At 37.1% G+C, this 23,936-nt stretch overlaps 1 protein-coding gene across 3 annotated transcripts in view; it reads right to left on the bottom strand.

Moving 5' to 3' along the window:
- LOC131682539 (transient receptor potential-gamma protein) overlaps positions 1–23,936 on the bottom strand; it is a 526,333-nt gene that overhangs the window by 130,187 nt on the left and 372,210 nt on the right. For all 3 annotated transcript variants that reach the window (XM_058964097.1, XM_058964098.1, XM_058964099.1), the window contains exon 4: positions 18,609–18,654. The gene's annotated coding sequence lies outside the window, so the exon portion shown is untranslated. The remainder of the gene's footprint in view (positions 1–18,608; positions 18,655–23,936) is intronic.

Here is a 23,936-nt window from a genome sequence, read left to right as displayed (position 1 = left end):
AAAAAATCGTATAAATTTACGTCTCTTGACCATGTTTAATGTCTGGATAGCCGTCACCGCAAGCGCAGAGAACGCTCTTTACGACCCCATTACGCCAGAGATGCGCATTCAACCATTCAACGACCCCATTACGCCAGAGATGCGCATTAATGATTGGACATGATCCGAGATGCCACCCCAAGGAAGTCGCGACATTCATCCATCCTTTTTAACCATGGTTGGTTGATGGCTTTGGGATTCCTAAACTTCCATTATCCCACAAAATTTGTCAAATTTTCGAGCGTTCTCTAACTCTAAATCTAACTGAAAAATTCGTTAAAGCTGCGCGATGCTTCACAAATATTACCTTCTAATGCCTAAGTGTCCGCCTTCTCATTATCATTTTAATCCAAGTGTCACTTTTCTTATTACCCGGAATAGATCAATGCGAATGAACTCACACTAATATTTGTATCAGGCAATCTGGAACGATTTCAATATAAAGAATCTAGGATCGGCCATATTCTCTCCGGGAAAATTAGGAGTGCTTTCCATGCTCCATCGATCGAAGCGTAAGCGCTTAGAACTGTAACGATGAAGACATGGTCGTAGGTAAATATAAAACCAGTTTTGTGGGGAAAATGCTTAGCGCGAGTATCTTTTCTGTCAGATAAATTTGTGTGTTTGAAGAACAATTATTACGTTTATATGCATTATTATAATTTCATCGCGAAACGTCTATCATTTGAATGTGAATTTACGTGGAATGCTGTTGTCGCCGATAAAGAATTCTTAGTTCCGTGTATTCCGATCAAAGGTCGAATCGAGTACACGACGTAGAGCCCAGCTGCTAGACGAAATATTGTTTCTCTCGTTAATCTGTTGACGAACCGGTGCCAATAACCGCGTTTTTCAGTTTGCATCATGTTTTTTATTTGTGTTTCTAACGTCGCGTATATTCGGAAAAATTTGAGCGATCTGACGTTCAAAAAGTCCTCATAGGACCTTTTCGCATACAATTCTGAACACTCTCTGCCCACAATGGAGTGGGAAACCGTCCACGATTGTTCGCGCCAGGTATTCGTTTTGTCTAACCTTTAATCTCAGTGTAGAAAAACAAGCCAGTCAAAACGTTGCACACCGGAGGAATTTTCCATTTTGATTCGATTGTTTCGGATATAATGGACGCGTAGTTCTTTCAATCAAAGGGCATACTAATGAGGTAGAGTACAACGATACGCACTTGGCCGCGCTGGTAGGCATTCGTGTCATTTCCACTGTATTCAAGATGGTCATACTGAAATTGTCGCGAATATCATACAGTAAGATAGATCGGTTATCAGCATAAAGACAACCCCATGACATGCCGTGGGAGTTGAAATCATCGCGAACCAGTTGAGGTGCGATGTATTGTTACCGTCGCTTTGGTTCGGTAACGATTAAGAGATGTTTGTGTTGGAGTTTATAATGTTTGTAGTATGTAATGTATAGTATGTAACTGTAATTTAATTTCTATTTCTATATCTGGCTCTGATTTATTAATTGTCGTTAGTTTATTTTCTTGTTGTGTAATTTTTTTTTTTTTTGAATATTTTTGTTTAACCTAGGCTAAGTATACTAACATTAAAAAAAACTATAAATTTCTACGTTCGTTTTCGGAAAAAATATACTCATGTGAACGTTATCGTTCGAGAAACCACGGACACGCTGCTGTATAAAGACCCAGAAATCCAAAAGAGACCTTCTGTGTCCACCCCGAAACATCCATACCAGGTGTTGGGGCTTAGCCTAGGTTCTCTTATAGAACCAGAATGAATTATCTGGGTCCAAGGCAGCCATGCTTCTTAAACGGTAATAATAAAAAGTATATATTTAAAAATTTGTAATGGAAAACCCGCAACGATAAAAAAGACGGAAAAAGACCGCATTAAAATCTAAACGCTTTAAAAAATCCCAAAAGATTGAACAGCCAAAATTTATACCACATCAGTGGGATATTTTGGCAGCTCGTCACTACTGCATCCTGATTTCATCGAAAGCGGGAGAGGGAGAGTGGATTAAGGAGATGCAGAAAGGAAAGAGAGAAGAGATGGGTAATGAGGAGATGGATAATGAAGAGATAAGAAAAGTTAGTCGATGTTCAACCTGAGAACAGTCCACACGGAAAATTTAGAAGGTGACAAAACCGTTAGCCGCTCGAAGGCGTGATTAAAAGAAAATTCCCGAAGTCGTGTGCAGCAGCGTACTAGTTTTTCTTCATGTCGTACGCATAGTCATAAAAGTGGTAAAGGGGTTGCGAAGACAGCCTTGGCAGAGAACCAACCCGACATTATCCCTAATCGGGACAACGCCACCGTCAGGACGACAGTAATTGGACAACGGACCCAGCTTAAAGGAACGCTTAGGCGCTCGGAAGCGGATCCAAGAACCCCGAGTTCCCCTCCGATATCTGCAACATAACACGGCATGGCATGCACACCTCGTCATCACCAAACGAGAGCATCGACGCGCATCCTTCACAGTTTTGGTAACAGTGATTCCACGGGGCGAAATCAACTATCGACGGCCTAGTCGACCAACACCAGCTAATTCGTCACATCTGCAGAGTAATCAGGTATGCTCAACTCCCCTCCCTCTCCGCCGTCAGTAATGGGCCCCAACGTTCGACGGACAGCAGTGAATCGATGATCCGGACCGAAAAATAAATCTGTAAATTATGTACAGATTATCTTTTTACATTTCTTATAAAAGAAATGTATAGAATTCGCTCAAACTTTCAAGATTTTTTCCGAGGCCCGGAGGGCCGAGTCTTATATACCAATCGACTCAGCTCGACGATTTGGGACAATGTCTGTGTGTGTCTGTGTGTGTGTGTGTGTGTGTGTATCTAACGGACAAATTCTCATTCGTGTTTCTCAGCAATGGCTGAACCGATCTTATCCAAACCAATTTTAAATGAAAGAACTAAAAAACAGTATGAACGCTATTAATTTGTTTTTGATTCTGATGTTTAGTTTCCAAGATATGAATGTTTGAATGCGTAAAAATGGCGGTTTTTGCAGTTTTTTTAAATTATCTGCCGGAATTGACAATGTAGATCGACATGTGTTTTTAGACAGCTTTAACGAATACCTTTCGAACAAGCTATAGATTGTTGAAATCGGACTATTATCAAAAGAGATATTTAACATTAAATGCGGATGAAAGATTTTTATCATTTCCCATTGCCAGAAATATTACCAAAAACATGTAATCTATTATTAACGCCAAAACGGATTATTTTAGGTCAATAGTATCTTCGGAGAATTTAATGGAGGTAATATGCCCTTTCTTTTGGTATTGTGCTTTTGCTGATTAATCCCCCTATGAGTGAGATATTTTCACAAATTTTCTTGGAAGTGATTATATCGAAATGATGTCTTCAGCAAATTTGTAGCTCTTACTTTTGCGAATAACTTTACTAAAGACTTCAAATATCTATTTTGAATACTTTAAAAGTTATGGCTTGTTGTTTGTTGATTACTCTTTGTCGCCTATTTATTGTTCAATATAGTAATAATCCATTGAAATAAGCCAAACATTATTTCGATAAAACGAATTTTGTATTTCATTTTACTATCTACAACCGCTAGAAATAATCACCGAACACTTCCAAGTTGTCTGGAAGGAACTTAATAACTTATCAGTACAAAAATGTTCATTTGTGCGAACCTACTGACTGCAATTTTTCTAACTTATTTATAACCATCGGATCGATCTGAAACATATCGGAAAATGAAAAGCGAAATAAATAACTCCAAGCAACGGCGTAGCCAACAGAAGGTTTTGGGGTTTAACACCATACAACCCCCCCCCCCCCCACCACACCCAAAAAAAATATTGGATTGAAGTTGAAAATTTATTGATGCAGACTGATTTAATACAATATTACAATAACAATTATCTGATCCGTAGATTGATAACCTGGTGTTGTAAACATCATGAGGACTTTTGATAAATTGTCGGAAGGGGGTCCTGATATGTATTGGTCTTGATTTCATAGTTGTCTAATAGCATCAATATCAAATTCCTGCCTGAAAACATTCCAATAGAAAATTCCAGAGTTCTGTAATCAATCATAATCCTCAGATTTATTTTCAAATTGAGCTCGTTTTTGTAGAGATGTACTGTAATAAGGGTCTTTATTTAATAGGAAGCGAAGTTAAAATTGATTTAATGTCTATGAAGCATATAACTGCTCACCAAAAAAATGCATAACTTTCAACATTTGCTAAAAATGTTTTTGCCTTTCTCATTCACTCTAAAATTCGTCAATCTAATCCCGACCCGGAGAGCCGAGTGTCATATGCCAATCGACTGAATTCGGCGAGATCGGAAAATGTCTGTGTGTGTATGTATGTGTGTATGTGGAAAAAAATGTGACCTCTGTTTCTCAAAGATGGCTGGACCGATTTGCACAAAGTTAGTCTCAAATGAAAGGTACAACCTTCCCATCGGCTGCTATTGAATTTTTTATTGACTGGACTTCCGGTTCCGAAGTTACGAGTTGAAGAGTGCAATCACACAGCAAATTCCCATATAAACTGAAATGAAAAAATTTCAAAATCAAATTTGTATTTTTGATGCCAGATGACTTTAAAATGCATGAAACATTGAGATGTTTGACAAAAATTGACTTCTTTGGACTTTGGTACATTTTTGCCTTTCTCGTATAGAAAGGTTAAGCAATCACTCTAAAAATCGTCAATCATACCGGCCCGGAGGGAGTATGCAGTGAGGGGTTGCTACTTTAAAATTAAAACTAATTTAAAATTTCTTAACAAGTTGAAAATTTTCGGCAGGACCTGGACCTCACGGATCTTTCTCCATGATCCGCCGCTGGTTTCAAGCGATGTTTCAGGATCACATAGTATCTCAAGATCGTGGCTGTCGATCCATTGTATGTATGTGCAAATCGTACTGAACATGTAATATTCATTTCCACCATTGTATTGAACACAACCAGCCATGGACTCGTAGTCTGGACAAATGAGAAAAGCACAATTGCACCACTAGGTGGATTAAAACAGGTTTTTATTTTGGGAATGCGTCGAGTTGAGACGAAAACGTAATATGATTAATAACGAGGATAACACTTTCCGAATGTAGAGAGAAATTTATGAAAAATGACGATTTCCATTCGATTCGAGCAGGTTCTGATCGATTTTGATGAGCATTTGATTTTTGTTGTATGACCAATTATATGTATAGGTCAAATGTTTAAAAACAGTAGTTTAAGGTCAAGATAACATCATTTTGAAACCGCCAATTTCGGAGGTTTAGTATCTTCGATGAGTTTTACAAACGTTAAACATTTGATAAAATAATTTTGGCGGTATATCGTCCAAGAAGTATTTATGGTGAATTTATCAGGTTAATATTCATGACTACAATAAAGTTTCAACAAATTCGCTAAAGACACGAACTCTGTTACTATTTTCTGAAAAATTAATTCTGCATAATTTTAAAACTTCAAAAGTTACGGTTTTGGAATTATGCCGTTTGGACAGTAAGATCGATTTTCAGCAAACCCCCACCAAAACGAATTTCTGGCTACGCTGCTGACTTCAAGTAAGTAGAAACAAAGTCGTTCTACACTCGTTCACAAGAAACTTTTTCGAATGCTGAATATCTATTATAATACATTGAAACCCCGATTTTATCAGCCAAATATGAACATATGTTTCATACGAACAAGACTGAATTCGAGTAAATCCTTTCTTGAGCATATTTTCCTTATCGTGAAGATATGTGAAATACGCGAAAATGAAAAGTTCATCATAATCAGAAATAGTTATCAGACTACATCAAGGGACGAGAAGAATATTTTAACAGCTTCAGTTTATTATAAAGAAAAAAAATTGCCCGATTTAGTCAGGGGACATTGACCTAAAATACGCCATGAGACTGATAAAAATGGGTCTTTATTGTATGTATTATTCGCTGTGTTTCACATTAATAGGTACATTTCTTTTTTGGAGATTTTTTTATTGCATCGAACTACAACAATTTTTAGGTAGTTTTCAAGGGGTTATTCTTCCAAAATTTGGCGAACCTATTCAAATTCGTATACAAATTAATTGGTATACTTAAGGGTTTATATGTTGCAGATGGAGAAAATATTGAAATTATCAGCTTTTTTCCTACACAATATTACGAAATCTTATTAAACAATTTTCCCTAATAAGTTTGTGAAAATTATAAACTATTTGAAAATTTTTAATAGTTTTATTTTTTATTTAACCGTGATTTTTTAATAAATAGTGACCATCACTTCACAACGTAGTCTATTTTTCATGGCTTGCAGTGAGCACGATTTCTCGAATTGCTGAACTGAAAATTATGGAATAGAAATTAATTTTTAGTATTCTTTACAGACCCGCTGGTGCCCTAAGACGATTTCGCTAGATTTTCAGAGCACCGTGCACCCAGTACATTAACGCAAGTGACGACACTGATGTTGTCCTACGCTGATTTGAGCGATTCTCTGAGTCCTGCCACTATCCCATGTAGTATGTGTTATCAAAAACATCGCGAAGCATCAAGTTCTAAATGTTCTCAAACGATATAATATCCGAAGAGAGTGATAAGAGTTATAAGAAATGTCTCATCACACTGTTAGGTGGATTAAAAACGTTTTTCATTCAGAGTCAGTATTCTCCATCCACAAACGTCTCTCGATAAATCCGCTTTGCAACAGGGTAAGTTTCGGGTTGTTTGAGTCCTCCCCAGGCGGTTGCTGACCCTGAGAGAATTTATTGAGCTAGTTGGGTCGAGTGTGTGAACCCGCACTTACAGTATATGGAAAGAATATCAATAAATCTTTGCCTATGATTCGAATTTAACAAGCGACAACTTCAATACCTGGTACCGAGAAAAGGCTGATCCGATTGAAATAGTAGCACGTTTTGATCCCCAAAACGCCCCTCAATATTGTTTTCGGCCATGGTGAATAATGCTAAAATAGAGGAAGATCAACGTCGGAAGTAAACCTAGAAAAATAATATGCCTGAAATATAGAGACACTTGAAGTTTTGGATGTCCCATGTGGACTTTCCGAGACCAGGAGCCAATGTCTTGATCCTCTCCGCATTTTCCACACCGTGCCTTATTTCTACAATGGGTTCTTCAGTTCATGCCCCGGGTTACAGAAAGGCGAACAAGTAGACGAGCCTCGTTCAAAAGAACAAATTTTGGAAGAACAAATCCGGCGAAAGGCTCGAAATGAGGCTGATGGAAAATAAGTTTTCTAAAATTCCTCGATTTTTACTGAACACAATTGCTTGCATACCAGAATTTACACTGACTGAAGCACAGGGACCTGGAAGGAGCCACCCCTATTTCGCAATCAAGGCCCTTCTCAGAGACTACATCATCAATCTCTACTTCCCGGGTGGGTACGCAGACAAAATATTTTTTCGTACACGGTCAAGTGTTGTTTAGTTCAAATCGACCTTCACTAAGCCTGAAAGGATGTCGGTCGCCAGAGATACCCATCGGCTCACACTCAGTTAGCTTCAAAGGACAGTCAGAAAAAAAACCGACTCGGAATAGTGGTGGAGTATTTCGGTCGTAGTTAAATTGATTTTTTTTTCTATCACGAACGTCAACAGCAAGGTAGCGCCTGCACAAAGCATTAACAGTCCTTCCCGTCATGTACGGAAAGCAAGACATATAGTTTAGATCCACGTATCCGATCCGAGAGTCCGGATCCAGACTCTTGTCTGGATCTAAGCACTAAATATGGGCCAGGTTCAAGTCCTGACCTCGTAAGGGGAAAAGGTGATGGGCTAGATCCAGGGACTGGTCCATTCCCGGGTATTGGTCCAGATTCGGGAATTTGTCCGGATCCGGAAACTGGTCCGGACCGGGAACTAGTCCAGATCAGGAAACTGATCCAGATCAGGGAGGTCCAAATTTGGGAACTGGTCCAGATCGGGAGCTGTGTCGGATCCGAAAACTGTCTAAAATTTTTCTTTCACTATCCAAGTTACCCTATAAAAAATTCGCAATTCCGCCTATTTGTGCCAACATTGGTGCAGATTTCGGCATGAATTTGGGTAGAAATCCTCCAGAACTCCGGCTGGTTTGACTCGATACAAATACATCGTCATTTTACCGTTTACTACCTTTGCGGTAATATGAGTTTAATACCGCAATGCGCAATTGCGTGGTCTGTTCCCAAAAAGGCAATAGAATCTTACCCAAAAGTAATAGAAACAAGCCCGTTGGATTTTGGGTGTAGTATTCAACAAACACATTTTGCCCCGGGGGTGCATTTTACCCCATCTTCCCTATATTACATATTCTCGTTGAAAATGCCCAACTCTACTATCACATAAAAAATATTTTTAATTAATCTCCCGAATCTTTACAAAATTCAATCACGCCCTTTAGTTATTCCTAGTTTTAAAATAGTTGTAAACTGCCCCCCTTAGTTAAAAATTATTTGCTCCAATAATCTCCCTGCTAAACATGTTAAACCATATTGCCATAAAAACCAAATGATCCCCCAAATCTTACGAGAATTAGATTCCCCCTGTGTATATGTATTAGATAGCAATAAAATCTCCTTAGTTTCATTAAAAGAATCTATATGTAATCCCCTAGTTTTAAGTAATTTAAATTGTGAAACAAAACAAAATTGGCACCTTTAAGCTAACGCATGCCCAACTTTTTTCTAGTGCAAGTAGGTTTTCAGAACTATTTTTCCGTGAAAACGATTGGGCCAAGAAACACGAAAAGCCTTTTTTCGTAAAGATATGTGCTTCCCTCGCAGTGCTAGAAGATGCTCAATTTTAACCTTCCAATGCTCAGTACAATTCTCCTAGAATATTGACAATAGTTCACTTGCATGGAAAACGTAGCCAAAGACAGTCTAAATTGATAAGTTTTATCAATTTTTAATAATATTTCATCATAACGAAGATATATGAAAAATTCATTTTCCGCCATCAACGGAAACTGGGCCTGGCACCACTGCTTCACCAGAATCCAACCAGACTAATTTAATTAACTTCAGTTCTAGAGCTGACCCTTGTAACTGTTAATACTCAAATGAAAGGTAATAGTCACATTTATTAGCCTTACTTGTTGTTGTGAGCAAATCTAGCCTCAATCAAAAGTTATAGCTGTTTGAAAACGTTGTTGTCCACAAACAACATGGGCATGAATGGGTTAACGAATTGAATTTAAAAAAAACCTAATTTGCAGAATTTAACCGTTGTTTTAGGTTTGGGCTCACTGCACTGGACAACGAGAGTTCATTTTCACGCACCACATTCCCACCGTAATTTTAAAACGAGACTCTCTGTGAAAAGGACTGATGAATTTTACATGAACAAAGATTTCTATAATAATAAAAAAATAAACACAGGAGTTCCACTCCCTCTTATATCCATACGGGCTTAGGCCACCTACGCTCGTATTACGCTACTCTATATAACGATTCGTTGAACATTTTTCAATTACCTTTGAAGTGTAAGAAACAATTTCGGAAAGACATAACCGGTTTCTAAGAAATTGGCTCAATATGTGAATTAAATTGTATTTCCACTTGAATTGGTTCGAAGCAAATAAAATACACCATTCGTAAGTCAGTGTTATCTCTGATCACTATCTGAGAGCGAATGTTTCACAGCGTATGATGGCACACAGTTTATCGTCGAGGAGACAGTTTAAATTCCCACGAGTCACCCGCAACGTTGGAGATGAACCGAGTGCAAAGAGCAGGAAAAAAAACCCCAGCATATATATATATCACTTGGGAACGCCTCATCTTTATGGAAACGGGAGATATCAATGGAATGGTAAAGAAAAGCTCAGCTGTGCACTATCCACCCGCATCCTTTTGTATCCGCTGCTGGTCGATTGGCGCCCTCGGGTGTAGAAAACCACTGCAGCGCACTGATATTCAGTGAAGAATTATCGGGCAAGTGTAAAGCTAAATGGAATTTGATATTTTATGTCAAATATAAATTTATAGACCCCTCCCAACCGATACCGGGATCTTGTTCACTGTTGTGGCTGTTAAGCAAACGCGCAAACCCTTCTGCCGGACCTTTCTTCCACCTGAATCCCTAATACAACCCGTAAATTGTAAACCTCTTCTCGTGTGGGTTGAGATTGCGGAGCATTTGACCAAACGGAGCAGTAAATTGATCCTTGCTCAACATAATTCTCGTTGGGGAAGATTATGGCGCCGAGTATCAAGTACGTGACCGACCGGCCAACCCAACCCTCACGGCGGCAGCTGTTGGAAATCATCGCAAAACGAGCACCCAGACAAAGGGAGGCAATAAATCATTTTTTGTTCAGCTTCTGCATCCGAAAGCTGCCCGCAGCTTATAAGCTTCTGTGACTGTCGTCGTCGTAAAACTGCTAGTGCCAGTTATTCACTCTGGTCACTGAACTGAGAATGTGATTCAAATTGTATTTCTTTTTTTTTGGGTTTGTGCTGCACAAAAGCGCACCGTTGTTATGTTGGAAGAATCAAGGTTGGTCACGGAAACGTGATTGGACGGATTAGGTATTTTCAGTGCAAAAAGTATCGTTGTGAGGCCATATAGAGAGTAGTACAAGATATTTTTTCTTAATGGAGAAAAATTTAGGGAAAAACTATTTTATCTCCACTTAGGAGAAAAATTGTTTAGAACCATATTTGCGCGTTAAGGGCACAAAAAATGTAACTGAATTAGTTATGCAATTTGCGTTTCGAGTTCATCTCATCAGAATCCGACACTAACTTAGTGATAGGCACAGGACTATGCTAGCGTTGGATTGACACTAGCTCCATAAACGAAAACGCTATTGTATTGTAGGAGCGCGGTGAACGGCTTGGAAATCCAAGATCTCCTCAGGCAGAATCATTAGTATTAGGAATACCTTCTAAATTTTAATTTATACAAAAGCACGTAATAAACAGCTCACGAATCCGTGAATAACCGGCGGCGCTCATATCTAACCGGAATTCGTCATCTTGATTTTCAAAATGGCATCAATGTTCCATTTCTGTCTTCTACTGACCATCTCCTTTGAAATGACACCAATATTGATGATGGTTTTCACTGTTTTGAGGTAACCGTAAGCCACCAACTTGGTTTGCAAAATGGCATCAATCGCTAATTTCCGTTTTCTACTGACCACCCGCTTTACAATGGCACCATTGCTGATGGTGGTTTTCATTGTTTTGTGATAACCGGAAACCGCCAAATTAATTTTCAAAATGGCGTCAAATGTCCTTGTTTGATTCCATCCGGAACCAGTGTCGGTATAGCCATACCGAGGTTAACAGAGCTGTAGGAGTTTATAATTTGAAGAGTTTCCCATTTCGTATAAATCTATGGATTTATATGGAATGGGAAATCTCTTCTATCATTTCATCCAAAAAACTGGAATGATAGAAAAGTATTTACATTTTTTAAGGTTCTCCCGAAAGTTTTCCAGTGACCGAGATTGGTCCAATCCATGTCCAAGGATCAATAGAAATAAGCCATATGCAGGCCAATTTAAAAAAGATCTCCTCACATCTATGAGATGTTTCTTCAAATTCCCACGAGGATTGCGAATAATTCCGGAACCAGTCAACGGATTCGAACACCAACAGGGACACTAAAACTGGACTAAATAACAGATTGTTTAAAGCCGGTTCCTTCTAAATCGGTCAAAAATTGACGAAATGTGCTGCAGTTGAAATAATTTTTGACATTAAAAATGTCTTACTCCACTGTCTGGGACTAGGTGTCATTCTAAAACTTAAATTATTCCCTATGTAACGAAACTATGTAAGGTTCGCACGCTTATAACTCCGCTATTACTGGATGGATTTTAATCATTCATACACCAACGGATTTAGAAGCACCTAACTTCAATATTGGTAATTATTTAATATCTCTGCAATAAAAGTGGTCTTTTGAAAATCGGTAAAATTAAAAAAAGCTCAGGCAAAAGAGAAAATTGCCAGTCGTGAGGGAGATTTCTCAGGCAGAGCCATCAATCGGAAGCACCTTAGTGGCTCAATCAAACACGAAAAACCATAAATAGAGGCGACGCGCGCCCATTTAAATCAGTTGTTGCTCGTATTGCACTGACAGAGGAAGAAAGCTGTATACAAGTTGTTGGTTTTTGTTCGTATGCCCCTCTCATTCTGCTAGTAGATAGTAAACGGATGGTGCTTGGATGTATCGTTTTTGTTAGACAGCTGATCATTGCTGTTCGATTGTGTGGATGTTTATACACGGGAGCTTTTGATAGGCATCACGCGGACAGAGTGAAAGAGACGTTCGGGAGTAATTTAAGTATTATTGACCGACTTCAGGTTGCATACGAAACGGGCTACGTCGCATGGAGGTCGGAAACGCCAAAAACGTGAACTTAATTCACTAGAGTCCAAACCATTGAATATATTCACAGGGAGTCTTTGGAGGAATTATTCGTATGATTATTCCCCACAATCTGATAAAAAAAATTAATCAGGCATGGCTTACTATGATTAAACTCTAAAAATAACTTTTTAAACTGACGAGATAGACAGTTGGTGTCTTCGACAAAATTTTAGAAATGGTCCTAATAAGGAGTTACAGTATGAATAATTTTTTCCATTGTGACTTTTCATGTAAATGATGTTCCAGACATGTGCAGTTCTATTGAAACCATATAATATTATTCAAAACTTTTTAACGACATTCAATTAGCTAAAGATTACTCAGTAGGGAAAGTTACGAAAATTTAAAACAATAGTACTCAAACGAGAGCAAGGATGTGAAACACACAGATCGGAAAACTAGAAGTGGCACGATCATTAGAAACAGGCCAAAAAACTTACGGGCCAATCTTTTGTCTTCTGCTGGCAGGAGTCTAGCTTTGGCAGCATAACTACGAATCACTCAAGTCTACCAACATGTCTCCTGGTAAAAACCTCGGCATGGCATTTGAAAGGCAAACTGAGATGAATAGCAGCATTTCATTTATGGTAATTGTCCTCAGGTTTTCAGTGGTGATCATACTGGGCTTCTCTTTTGTCGGTTCTCATGGTAAAGAGGGACAAGTCTGTCTTTACCAGGAGACAAGTTGGTAGTTCTTAAGTAATTCGTAGTTATGCTGCCTAAGCTCGACCCCAATAAGCAGAAGACAAAAGTTAAGCCCGTAAGCCTGTTCTAATGACCCTGCCACTTCTAGTGTTCTGATCTGTATACTTTTCATCCTTGCTCTCACTTGAGTACTATGGCTCTAAATTTTCATAACTTTCCCTACCCAGTAATCTCTAGCTAATTGAAAGTCGTTAAAATGTAAAAAAGCTCGTATAAATATTCCCCAAAATCTGATAAAGATTAAAACTAGGCATGGCTTACTATGATCAAACTAAAAAAACTTTTTATATTGAGGAGGTGGAAAGTTGGTGTCTTCGACAAAGTTTTAGAAATAGTAATAGAAATCGACCGAATTATCCTACATACGAACAGAGCCAAGGTTGACACATACTCAAAAAGTGTTTGGATGTGCGCAATTTCGTGGTCTGTTACCGAAAAGACAATAGAATCTTACCCAAAAGTAATAGAAACATACCCGTCGGATTTTGGGTGCACATGATTGTATATTTAATTGGAAAATGAAATTTCATATTTTGTGGAGAAACTGTATATTTCCGTTAGCGAGCGTGGGCTTTCTCATACCAGTTCTTGATTATTTGAAACAATAGATTACCCTCAAATGATCTTCAATAAATTATGTTTTAATGGAAAGGGTGTATAGCAAATTGTAACATATGGGAACAGGAGTTAGCTAGAACGTGAGTCGATAGTTGTGATAGGTAAAATTCATTTACAAGCTCTTGAAAAAAAGCTACATTTTTAATGTCACCGTAGTCGTGTCTTGTACACAATCCGTTGATTTTTTACACCCATCAGTACGCCGCCGCCGTGTTGGTGTGAGCTGGTACGAGAGCAGCGATTGCTTGGATGAAGCATACAGTCAGTTCAGTATTCCAGAAATTATTATTCAGCCAAGTCTCGCTAAACGCAATAATATTGCACTGACAGAGGAAGAGTGCTGCATACAAGTTGTTAGTTTTGGTTCGTATGCCCCTCTAATTCTTCTAGTAGATAGTAAATTGTATGGATGTTTATACACGGGAACTTTTGATAGGCATCACGCGGACAGAGTGAAAGAGACGTTCGGGAGTAATTTAAGTATTATTAACCGATTTCAGGTTGAATACGAAACGGGCTACGTCGCGTAGAGGTCGGAAACGCCAAAAAACGTGAACTTAATTCACTAGAGTCCAAACCATTGAATATATTCACAGGGAATATTTGGAGGAATTGTTCGTATGATTATTCCTATAAACTATAAAAAATAACTTTTTAAATTGACGAGATAGACAGTTGGTGTCTTCGACTAAGTTTTAGAAATGGTCATAATAAGGATTTTTGTTGAAGAATTTTATCCATTGTGACTTTTCATGTAAATGATGTTCCAGACATGTGCAGTGGCATTAAAACCACATAATATTATTCAAGACTTTTTAGCGAAATTCAATTAGTGAAAGATTACTGAGTAGGGAAAGTTATGAAAATTTAGAGCCATAGTACTCAAACGAGAGCAAGGCTGTGAAATACACAGATCGGAAAACTAGAAGTGGCAGGGTCAGGCCAAAAAACTTACGGGCTAATCTTTTGTCTTCTGCTGGCAGGAGTCGAGCTTTGGCAGCATAACTACGAATCACTCAAGCCTACCAACATGTTTCCCGGTAAAAACCTCGGAATTTGAAAGGCAAACTGAGATGAATAGCAGCATTTCATTTACGGTAATTGTCCTCAGGTTTTCAGTGGTGATCATACTTGGCTTCTCTCTTGTCGGTTCTCATGGTAAAGAGGGAAAAGTCTGTCTTTACAAGGAGACAAGTTTGTAGTTCTTGAGTGATTCGTAGTTATGCTGCCAAAGCTCGACCCCCATCAGCAGAAGACAAAAGTTAAGACCGTAAGGTATTAAGCCTGTTCTAATGACCCTGCCACTTCTAGTTTTCTGATCTGTATACTTCTCATCCTTGCTCTCACTTGAGTACTATGGTTCTAAATTTTCATAACTTTCCCTACCCAGTAATCTCTAGCTAATTGAATGTCGTTAAAATGTAAAAAAGCTCGTATGAATATTTCCCAAAATCTGATAAAAATTAAAACTAGGCATGGCTTACTATGATCAAACTATAAAAAATAACTTTTTAAACTGACGAGGTGGAAAGTTGGTGTCTTCGACAAAGTTTTAGAAATAGTCATAATAAGGAATTTTGTTGAAGAACTTTTTCTATTGTGACTTTTCGTGTCAATGACGGCGGTATTAAAACCACATAATATTATTGAAAACTGTATTTAAAATAAGTTTCAAAGTTTTTTCTTTCTTATACCGAGTTGAAGTTGGTGTAATAGAAATGTAAAAATCTTCAATAACTTTGAAACGTGTGAGTAGTTTTACATACAGTTTTCAACAACATGTGGTTTTAATACCGCCACATTTATCTGGATCTTCATATGCACAAAAAGTAGCAATTTGGAAGAATTTAAAGTAAAAAAAATCGATAGCGTATAATCCTACAAGTTCAAGTTCTTCAACAAAATTCTACGACCATTTCCAAAACTTTGTTGAAGACACCAACTTTCTACTTCCAGCATGATTAATTACGCATAATTCCGGTTCGATTTGTTTAGTGCCAACTGAGTCACGCGGGATGGCACTAGAATTTTCATCCCGATCAAGAAGTCTGCTTTTTTCACAATCCCCTTAGCGCCTAGCAGATGAAAGGAACGCAGTGGTGTTGTCTTGGAAAAGCAAAATCGCTGTAGAATGGCATCGATTTTAGTTGAATGTTGATCCACTGTTTGCTTCAGTTCTTGTAGTCTAAGATGATGTTCCTCATTGGCGGTGGTTAGCTATTTTCCTCTGTGTCCCTTATCACCCATTTTAATAAAGTGATTCATCAGCAGTGCGATTTTTGCAAATGAATCACCTACGTTATGCAACTATTTTGTTCGATCTTATTTTAATGCAAATACAGTCTTCATTTCGTTATATTCTAAATTTCACATATTTTGTCGAATGTAATGTAACACGTATCCGCTAGTTGATGCCAATCGAGCTGACATTTCTTCAGACTGAGCAAACTAATTTCTTTGTTTGTTTAGTCATTTAGTGTTTATTTAACCAACTAGGAAACTAATCCACTCGGTATTTAATGCGCGTGGGGAATACGCATGGTCTTGTCTGAGCGAATGATGACTTTTGAATTATGTATGAGGGTTGAAAATTAGCAACTTGCTAATATTTTCATATTCATTGGTTTACTTTTAGTCCATTAAATCATCCACCAGTTATGTTAATTGTTCTCTGAATTGAGTACTTGCATAGGCTTTGGAGTAGTACATACACTATATTATTGTCATCTTCATCAGACTAAAAATATTAAGGGTCGATTATTAGCGCAAAAGGTGACAGGTTAGTTTCTTTTCGTTCTTATTGTCTCCAATCTTGTTCTAGTAATTAGCGTAAAAAGCCGCCATCGGTTGTATATTCGACATACAAAGTTAGTCGTTTCAGATATTTCGGTAGTGTTTCTTTTATGACGTTTAAAATGCGCCTCAGATAGCATAACAACGCGCGCGAATAATTATATCATAAGAATTCATTGTACGCGGAGAAAGAAACCAATACTTAATATCATTAACCCTCCGGCACTCGTGCCGTTATATTTTGTGCATGACCTTCAGAAAATCTTGCGAAAGCTTCTTTCAGCACCAGCGGCGACTCATTCGGGGAGCTGCTTGTATTACGAAACCTGTAATTACATAGATATAACCACAAATGTCTCGAGACACTAAAAGTAATCGCTTTTCGCCATATTGTATTGTATTTAGAATGTCGTTTTTCGCCAGAATGAAGAAGCAAGGAATAACAAAATCGTTATCCTGCCGTTTGATTCAATTAAACATAAGCAACACTTCGGACTGCCGTCCTAAGTTTTTTTTTAACAAATCGAGCATTTCAAAATTAATTCAACAAATGATAAATCTACCGTAAATTCTCGACAGCCGGCTGCCCAGAGCAATAAACACATCTGAGAGTTGCATAAATCTTAACACTTGTCAAGGCGAATCCAGATTTGTGTAATTCTTTACCCCATCCTACTAACAAAAACGCAATACTTCACAAAATTCCGGTAGAACTATTGACAATGATTATGATGAACGATAAGTGATAGACGAAGAACGTACATTAAAAGGTAAAGAAACAAATTAATAGCGAGCTAAATCAATAAGCTGTGTTATGGGAATCGCTCTAAAATAAGAACGGTTTGTGATACAAATTTGGCGTCTTCAACAAAGTTGTTCAGAAATGATTGCTACAATATTACTGAAGAAAGTATCACTCTTCCTTAAATATATTGTGAAACAATTTTTGGATCTATGATCACCCTAGCCCCACTTCAGCCAAAAGAAGCAGGTTGTCAATAACAACGAATGTTACAAAGACATCAAACCTCTAAATTGAAATATGAACGCATGAACAGTTGCTTCCTGCCACTTCATGGTAGCAATTCTAAACTTGTGTCGCTGTGTCCAGAAAATATCTGTGAGACGCACCGTTTCAGTTGATCAATTTACCCAAATAATTGATTTAGATTAATATCTCAAAATCGCTAAGAAACGGATTTTACTGGAAGAAGCCTTACAATGAAGAGCTCCATAAAAAATAGAAGACCCACCCACAGCTCAATTACGCTTGACTATAATTACCTACAGCTTCTGAAACGAAACATTACATCAAAGTACTTAATGTTTCCCATCCAATAATAAGCAGTTCCAGAGTCGTAAAACCCCTACCTGACTCGCTTCAAACGCTCGCTGCTCTGCCCCATCAAAATGAAACCCATGTCCAAGGGTTTTAATCTCACAACACATCCTTAGATACCGACTTCGGTCCAGTAACCGGAACGTGCTGAGGTAGTATAAAATGTTGCTCGTGTTTGGGTACCTGTGTACCCGTATCCCCGTATCACGAGCTAAACCCTTCGACAATCCATCCCATTCGCTTAATCCAACTCTAGCTTAGGAAAGGTGCGGAAAATGATAGTAAAACAAATCGTTAACTTCATATCAACAAACACCGTCGTCGTCGTCGCGTCGTCATCGTCGTAGTCGTCAACAACAACAACCAGAAGGACGGTGCCACAAATAAAAAAAAATATACGAAAACACCGAACGAAGCATCCGTCTTGCCTCTTTTCATGCTGAGAAGGCACTTACTGTTGGCAGTGGTGGTGGTGGCTGGTTACCGCGATGACACGCATGGCATTAGTTTGTAGTCCTTTCGGGGCGTGAAACGCTATATACGCCGAGATAAAAACATGTATCGCATTTGGTATAATATTATAATATGGGGCTGGGATAATGTTCCAAAAAATGCGACTTATACGTGTAGAATAATCGATTCCATGAGTGATAGAATCCCAACAACAGAAAAAACGACGGTCTAGGAAAAATCCTATTTTTCCATCCTTCGCCAAAAATTTACATATGGGGGCAGCTCAGGTGTCAGCTTACCTTCATCCGGTGCGTCATTATCATGATGATCTTCCCATTCGGAGAACTGCGGATCGGAGATAAGAAGAGAAATGCGGATTAGAAGGATAAATTGGCAGTAGTGAGCGTGCGAGATATTAGCCCATAGAGATTTAAGGGTTTACCATGCTGGTTCAAATAGCTTGAAGTGCTTTAAATTGCACACACCGGAGTTTAATCAGTTTTACGTCACTGGAATCAGCGTGTGGTATCTTGCTTAATCTACGAATACGAATGAATTCGACATTTTTGTCCCTGAATTTGCATTCCGCAAGGTTATTTACTCATCGTGTTTTGAGTAGAAAACAAAGCTTTATTGTTATTAGATATTGCGTAGAATTATAAAATTTGATGGTCGCCATCGTTGTTGACCGTGACTACGGAGAAGATTATACAAGGTGATTAGTTCATGTTTGTCTTATTTGGAGAATCGTTCTACACATATCAAATCTCAACCGTTACTAAGTTATTGAACTTTTTGCGTTAAAAACTTAGTTGTCTTAAAATAGCTCTAACTCAAATAGTATTCTTTGTATTTCAAATCTTTTCGATTCATTGAATAGGTGAGAAAATTTCCCATTGAATGATGTCCTCACATGTTTCAGTTGATTAGGTTAAGTAATCTTTCCACAGTAATTTATTTAAAGTTTAACAATTTTGCTCGATTTTTCATTCATTTCGCAAAAATCTTAATAGTTACCATCACTATTTTAATAATTCAGGTTGTTAATTTTGAAGAGCTGCATAATTTGTTCTTTGACATGATACACTTATCTTTTCTTGTTTTCATGTGTTTGCGTTATTGAACTTTGATATTTTTATCTCATTTTCACTAATACTAGCTTTTATTGAAAAAGTATGGCACTTATTGAGAAAGATGTATTAATACCTTTCAGTTCAGTGCATTTAGTATTCTTTTAGAAGTAAATTAGTTTAAAGTTTATGTTATTTTTGGCATTTTCGTTAATTTACTTAAAAAAGTAAATAATAAACATCACCATTATTATCATCGAAATAGTGTATCTCAGCATGTTCTACAATTCTTTCTTTGACTCCCTTCGATTATCTTATTTAATTTCGGAGCAAAATCAGTTTTATCACCTCGCTTTATATGCAAAAACAACGATTTCGAACCCACAACATTGGTGGTGAGGTCATGTTGTGTTAACTATTAAATTGCAGCGAAATGAAAAGCGTCAAACAACAAGTTATAGAGAATGTTAAGGGACACTAAATGGACAATAGTAACGATAAATTTAGTTAAATAATAATTAGAATAATTACAAAACTCTCCAAAAACGCTAATTTTGAGATATTTTACTAGTAAAAAGTCATTCAGTACACTTAACTAAAGAATATTTGTACATACATCGAAAGGAATTTTTTTCAGCTTTCCAATGAAGCCTTGGAAATAACGATATAAAGCATATTTTTTAGATTAGTCTTTTAAACACTTGCAAGTCGATTAGAGGAAAAGTTTAGTAATGAAATTACAAATAAACGAGAAGAGATAGGAATATGATGTTGAAGAACAAATTATGAATCGTCCTAAAACCCAACATTTGGATAATAGATATTGCTATAATCATAATTCATTATTTTGAAAAAATTAACAAAAGCATCATCAAAAACGCCAACTTTTAACCACTTTACAACTTAATGGTAATTATAACTAATTAACTGTAAGATATGAGAACACCATTCAATAGAAAATTTTCTCACCTTTCCAATGGAACTAAAAGATTTAAACTACGAAGTATACTTTTCGAGTTAGAGGTATTTTAGATAAATAAGTTTTTTACACAAAAAGTTCAATAACTCTGTAACGGTTGAGATTTTATAGTATGCGTAAAACGATTTTTTTCTACAAATATTACAGTCAATCATCCCTCGAGAGGTTCTTAATCATGAACCAAACACCCTGTATGATAATATTTTGATGGTATCACGATTATATGTGTACATAAGGGTGAGCAGTAGACTGGTTCAATTTTTGACTTTTAGCTCCACCAAGCTCTACTGATTCCTTTTATGGTCCTTAGTGATTGTGCAAATTTTGGTACCAGGCAGTTGCGTCTACGTACCCTCCAAAAATTTCAAAGTTTAAATGGAAATTAGTATGGAAAATCGGTTGAAAATGAAAATAAATTCTTAAAAAATCACCTCATCAATGAAATCATGGGAACACTATATATTTCTAAAGGTATTCTTCAACTGAACACATTCGTGAAACATTTTAAGTTTGTGAAAATTCGCTGAGAAAAATTAAAGTAAAGAAGCAGCATGACTTCAAAACAAGTGGATTTTATTAGTAATCTTGGCAACTCTGTTTGAATAGCTCCATCGTTATTCAAGTGTAAACTAGGCTTACCATCAACCGCTCCCGTATGGCAGATGCAGCTATTCAAACAGGGTTGCTATGATTAATAATAAAATCCACTTGTTTTGAAGTCATGCTGCTTTTTTAGTTAATAACTTTTCTCAGCGAATTTTCACAAACATACAATGTTCCACGAACGTGTTCAGTTGAAGAATACCTTTAGAAATATATAGTATTCTCATAAATTCATTGATGAGGTGATTTTTTAAGAATTTATTTTCAATTTTAACCGATTTTCCATACTAATTTCCATATAAACTTTGTAATTTTTGGAGGGTCCGTAGACCCAACAAATCGGTACCAAAATTTGCACAATTACTAAGGGCCATAAAAAGAAACAATAGAGCTAAAAGTCAAAAATTGAACCAGTCTAGTGCGCAGCTTTCTTAATTAGGGGGGAGGTCTAGCCGAGCAAAGTCAAACATCAAAATTATCATTTCACCCAAGAGAGATATGCGAAGAGAAATGCAGACAAAATGGCATCCTTTAATGCCATTGTTAAAATCATGCAGTGCTCCCAAAAAGAAATAGATTGGCTCGGCTGGCTCAAGAATTAGACAGTTTCGCTGGCTCAAGACATCGTCTCCGTATATCTCTCTCCCAGGAGGATAACTACCCAAAACTGGACCGTAATACCTTTACTGCAATAAGAAAAAATGTTCCAATAGCAAGATGTTTAATACTAAAAAGCTACCAAGAAAGTTCCCTAAACGGCAATATCAATACATCCAAACCATCTCTTTGTGTCGCACTCATGTGGAGTATGAAATCCATCGCTTTTCATCAATTCCTATACAATACATAAAACGCTTCCGATCTTCTTAAAGTATGTGGCATTTCGCTTATCAGTGTATTGTGCATCATACAAAGTGAACATAATTTAGAGAAAGATGGGTTTCGTTTTCCACTACACGATGCGTTTTCGTATTTGCAGATCGGATCATACTTGACCAGTTTTAAAACACAGTCAAACGAAAAATCGTCTCGAAATAGTGGTGAGTACACAAAATAAAAACAGTCTTTCCCGCCCTGTACGGGAAGCAAGACCTACGGTTTGGATCCAGTATCTTGTCTACGTACCCACCCGGGTAGTAGAGGTTGATGGTGTTGTCTCCGACAGGGGCCTTAGTTGCGAAGAATGGGGTTGGCTCCTTCAACAGCCCTTTGCTTCAGTCAGTGAAAATTCTGGGTTGCAAGCAATTGCTTTATGCAAAAATCGAGAAGTATAAAAAAACAACTCATTTTCCATCAGCCTCATTTCTTGCCTCTCGTCGGATCTGCGCTTCCAAACTTTATTTTTTGAACTAGGCTAGGTGTGTTTTCATATCCCGATATTCAAAATCGGTTTAATTTTACCCCTAAAACACCAGAAAAGCAATGCTCTTTATGTAACGGTCTCATTTTTCGCTATTGAAAATTGGTAAGAGAGGAATAAAAATATAAAATTTTAAATGTCTCCGTCTTTTGACAACCTATAGCTGGTTAGAAGGCTTTCGCAAAACGTGATCAAATTCCTTTTTTCGAAAGTTATCTGCTCTAACCATGTCGTATTTTGGCAAAATCACTCATATCTCAGAAACAACACAATCAAAATTTAAAATAATAGCGTCTAATGGTTGCGTTAGGCTTTTCATTTAAAATTAGTTTCTGTTAGGACCGGTTCAGCCATTCCTAAGATAATAACATAACATTAGTGTACATATATACAGACGCGCACATACAAACATTGACCCAATTTGTCGAGCTGAGCCGATTGGTCCGCGTTTTCTACATACAAAAAACTTTATTTTGTTTGTATGCAATTAACCAAATTTTTTGTGCATAAGGACACAAGACCTTACATAAAGCATTTACTCAAATTCCCAACGCGGCTGAGAACTGAGCACTGAAATCTCAGCTCTTGATATCTCGCTGCCTCTGAAGTACATACGCGTATAGTTTAAACTTTACTTCGATATCGACTTTTTCTAAAAATGACTTCCCAGTAGTATCTTTATTCTGAATTATTATCACTAATCCTAATGCCAAAGAACAAATAAACTTTCAAACCCATTAGGGAAAATCATTATCATTACTGGAATTTTCTTTTTCACGAAACTTTTCGATAACCTTTTGTCACTTCTTTTAAAAAATTTTAAATACTTCATAATATACATAATCTTATTAGGAACAGTTGTTCTGAAACAACTTTAAAGTTAAACCAAGCTTTTGTAATATTGTGTAGGAAAATCTGAAAACTTATGAATTTTCTCTATCTGCAACATATAAACCATTAAGTATACCAATTAATTTAGGATACCCTTTTTAACATAAACTATCGCACGGATGGAATGATGGATGAATTTTGGAAGTCGATTATTTTATCCCCTACAAAACAACCTAAAAATTGGTGTAGTTCCATGCAATTGAAAGAAAATATCCTCAGAAAATGAGATGTACCTATTACTGTGAATAATAAATACAGTAAAGACACGTTCTTATCATCTCCATGGTGCATTTTAGGCTGACAAAATTGGGACATTGACTAAATCGCGTTTTTTTTCATAATAAACTGAATCTGTTAAAATATTCTTCCCTTCCCTTGATGTAGTCTAATAACTATTTCTGATTATTTAATGTAGTGTTCTAGCGCAAAAATTTAAAAAAATTCTTTAGGATAAGGAAAACATGGTCAAGAAAGGATTTACTCAAATTCAGTCTTGTTTAGATGTTTGCTAGATGAGGTCTAATAAAATTGGGGGCTGATCAAATCGGGTCTTCAATGTATTATAATAGATAGGCAATATTCGAAGAAGTTTCTTGTGGACGAGTGTAGAACGACTTTGTTTCTACTTACTTGGAGAAAGTTTTAAAATTATGGAGAATCAGCTTTTCAAAAATTTTTAACAGAGTTCCTGTCTTTAGCGAATTTGTTGAGATTTTCATTTAAA

The sequence above is a fragment of the Topomyia yanbarensis genome, chromosome 2 (genome assembly GCF_030247195.1).
Source record: "Topomyia yanbarensis strain Yona2022 chromosome 2, ASM3024719v1, whole genome shotgun sequence".
Taxonomy (NCBI): domain Eukaryota; kingdom Metazoa; phylum Arthropoda; class Insecta; order Diptera; family Culicidae; genus Topomyia; species Topomyia yanbarensis.
Note: the sequence above shows the minus strand (reverse complement) of the source record. Positions and strands in the feature narration are given on the sequence as shown.